This window comes from Bubalus bubalis, chromosome 1 (genome assembly GCF_019923935.1).
Source record: "Bubalus bubalis isolate 160015118507 breed Murrah chromosome 1, NDDB_SH_1, whole genome shotgun sequence".
Taxonomy (NCBI): Eukaryota; Metazoa; Chordata; class Mammalia; order Artiodactyla; family Bovidae; genus Bubalus; species Bubalus bubalis.
This window is the reverse complement of record NC_059157.1, coordinates 56,083,059-56,086,844: the sequence shown is the minus strand read 5'-3', so window position 1 is coordinate 56,086,844 and position 3,786 is coordinate 56,083,059. Positions and strand designations below refer to the sequence as shown.

The window sequence follows — 3,786 nt, the reverse complement described above, 5'->3', positions numbered from 1 at the left end:
TCAGAGTCTTTTCCAATGAGTCAACTCTTTGCATGAGGTGGCCAAAGTACTGGAGTTTCAGCTTTAGCATCAGTCCTTCCAAGAAACCCAGGGCTGATCTCCTTCAGAATGGACTGGTTGGATCTCCTTGCAGTCCAAGGGACTCTCAAGAGTCTTCTCCAACACCACAGTTCAAAAGTATCAATTCTTTGGCACTCAGCCTTCTTCACAGTCCAACTCTCACTTTAGCTGAGTATACTTCCCTGTGCCATACAGTGGGTCCATGTTACTTACATATTTTATACACAGTGCAGTATATAAATTAATCCCAGCCTCCTAATTTATCCCTCTCCCCTCCCACCTTTCCCTTTGGTAAGTGTAAGTTTGTTTTCTGTGTCCATGAGTCTCTTTCAAACATCAGCTCTTTAAGTAAAATTCATGTCAATGTTTTAAGGAATAAAGGACTGCCTTTTCCATTATTTTTTTATACATTTCATATCATATCTTATCTATTCTCTGCTCCCAGATTTCTGATAACTCTAGGACCTCTGAAATGAGTCCTGACACATTCAGTGACCACATTAAGCATTTTCAGTCCAGAGCCCAGAAAGCTTGACTATGTTTCAAACTGGGTAGAAACATTTCTGAATAAAAGTCTTTTTATTCCTAATATGTTATACTTGTCAAAAGCACATTGGGGGCTCACTTCACCAGCACATATACTAAAATTGGAATGATCCAGAGATTAGCATGGCCCCTGCACAAAGATGACATACAAATTCATGAAGCATTCCTTATTTTTCTGTATGACTCAGGGAACTCAAACAGGAGTTCTGTATCAACCTAGAGGGTGGATTGGGGAGGGAGATGGGAGGAAGGTTCAAGAGGGAAGGGATATATGTATACCTATGGCTGATTCATGTTGAGGTTTGACAGAAAACAACAAAATTCTGTAAAGCAATTATCCTTCAACTATAAAATAAATAAATTTTTAAAATAAAGAAAAAGCACATTGGATCTGCCAGATAAGCAAATATTTACTGATCAAATTTGTTGCCAATGTTGCAAGCAGGTTACTTTACAAATAGCTGACTGAGAACTTCAGCAGCAATAGAAATTGCTAAAGTGACTTATTCACTCGAATGCTTTTAAACCATATTGTATTCTTGGATTCCAATAATAATTCCATCCACTCAATGCCAATTTCAGTGCAATTCCATCCACTCAATTGAACCAACCAAGAAAAACCAAATACATCTGAATGCCTAAGAGTTCATCATAAATTGGTGGTTCAGTTTTGATCCTTAGAAGAAAAAGTAAAATGAATACCACAGATTGCTCTAACTATTCTCCAATACTTTAGAGATACAAAATACAGGATTTCAAACTTTCACGAAATCATATATGCACCACCCCCGCTAAACAGAATTCTTTTACTAGAGGGACAAAATTACATGGGTGTGTTTCTGAGAGTTCATGTTGAGACATTTCTTTCCATTATTTCCATACCTTTTTCTAAATTGCTGTTTATTGGCAAAACAAACTGAAAGTCATTATTATTCTTCCACCTGATTTGGATATGAAACTTGGCCCTACTCTTAGAGCTAGATAATTTAGCTCAAGAGTACTAAAAAAAAAAAAAAAGTCCACATTTTTCATCTAAAACTTGTTATGGTAGGTATAATGTTCCAGCTGATAGCCTGACCTGTTTTTAAAAATGGAAATTTTTCAAAAACCATGAAAGTACATGTTATTTTCTCTCTTTTTTTCATTGATCACTTTTCATTGAAATATTGTTTATTTTAGAGAACCTTGAAACTGGTTTATCATAGTAATAAAATGTCAACATTCTAGGTAGGTCAAATTTTGTCCACAACAAATGTAAGGTTTAAAAACTTAATTTGTAAGAATAAATATTGTTTTGCCTATTGAATAAAAACTAAAGAAAAATGAGTATTATCTGTAACTACAATGGAATATAACCAAATTGTTCAGATTGTCATTTTAGAAATTTGGTATCATTTTCTAAAATGAAAATACATTTAGGTCATTTTCCCCATTTACTGTAAACCCAGTTTTCTAGTAGAATGGAAAAAAATACTTAAATTGTAAAACAAAACATTCCCAAATCACTGAAAAATTATTCAGCTGTGAAATCAATGTGTGTTTTTGAGATTTGTTGTGAAATTTTCAGCTAATCTTCATCTTTGTAAGTGAAAGCTAAAAGCTTCTTCACTGTTTTCATGTAAGTAATGGCTTATTTGACTGGCTTTTTTTTTCTTTAAAAAAATTCTTTCCCTACTAACCTTTCCTCTAAATGCAAAGAAATGTAATCTCCTTGATTCTAAGTACTTTGCAAACCCTGTAAAAATTTAAAACTATGTCACTACTTCTCATATTCTCTGGCTCTGTAAGTTTCCTCATAGTAAGAGTAGTATTAGTCACTCAGACTTGTCAGATTCTTTGGGACCCCATGGACTGTGGCACCCCAAGTTCCTCTGTCCATGGAATTATCCAGGTAAAGGTATTAGAGTGGGTTGCCATTCCCTTATCCAAGGGATCTTCCTGACCCAGGGATCAAACCTGAGTTTTTCTACATTGCAGATTCTTTACTGTCTGAACCACCAGGGAAACCCAAGCTTCCTCATAAGCAATTTCTAACACTGTTCTTACTGGGGTTAAAAAAAAAAAAGGAAAAAGAAAATTGAAAAATAGAGAGATGCAGGAGCTAGCACTGAAATTTTAAGAAGAGCAACTATCACACCGTAACACCAAACAGAAGAGTGAGTTTCCCTTACTCATAGTGGGAAACCATAAGAGGGCTCGTTATAATCACTTGCTATGATTAACTCTCTACCTGTAACTCACAAATTAAGAAGAATAGAATAGCTTGTCCAAAGACAAAGATGTGCCTTGAACTCAAAAATACAGTCGATCATGGATGATGGGAAAAGCCAGCCAGAAAATGTCAGACCTGGGAGACAGTTGGTCTTCCCAGGTGGCACTAGTGGTAAAGAACCTGCCTGCCAAGACAGGAGATGCAAGAGACACGGGTTTGATCCCTAAGGGGGGAAGATCCCCTGGAGGAGGGCATGGCAACCCACTCCAATATTCTTGCCTAGAGAATCCCCTGGACAGAGGAGCCTGGCAAGCATGGTCCATAGGGTCACACAGAGTCAGACATGACTGAAGCGACTTAGCACGACACACAGGGGTCAGTTAGGGAAGTAGAGATGACAGTGTGTGAGGTGTAGAAAGGATGGGGGCGCGGGAGAGGGCCACAGAAAGAGATCACCTTTTATATTCTATATAACTTTTATATCAGTCAATAAGAAAAGACAAGAAGCAGAGTCCAAGGAATCACATGGTAGAAGAATAATGGCACCAGCACAGATGTCCACGTTCTAATCCCTAGAACCTGAATACCTTATGTCACATGGCAAAGGGAATTAAGGTTGCTGATGGAATTAAGTTTGATGTTCAGCTGACCTTAAAATAGAGAGATTCCCTGGATTATCTGTGCAGACCCAATGTCATCATAAGGGTTCTTAAAAATGGAGGCGGGAAGCAGAAAACGAGATGTGATGAGGCAAGCAGGGTCAGAGAGACACTATGTTGTTGGCTTTGAAAATTAAAAGGGAGCCCTCAAGCCAAGGAATATGGGCAGCCTTTAAAAGCTAGAAGAAGCAAGGAAACAAATTCCCCATAACCTCAGGGAAGGAATATAGCCTTACCAACATCTTGGTTTTAGCCCAGTGATCTGTGTCAGACTCTGATCTCTAAAGCTATGAGACAATAAATTTGTGT

General features: G+C 37.6%; 1 non-coding gene across 1 annotated transcript; it reads left to right on the top strand.

Annotated features, from left to right (window-relative positions):
• The first annotated feature begins 677 nt into the window (after positions 1 to 677).
• LOC112587371 lies at positions 678 to 781 on the top strand. The gene has a single exon (XR_003111855.1). It is a non-coding gene; the product is annotated as a U6 spliceosomal RNA (small nuclear RNA).
• Positions 782 to 3,786: the final 3,005 nt, after the last annotated feature.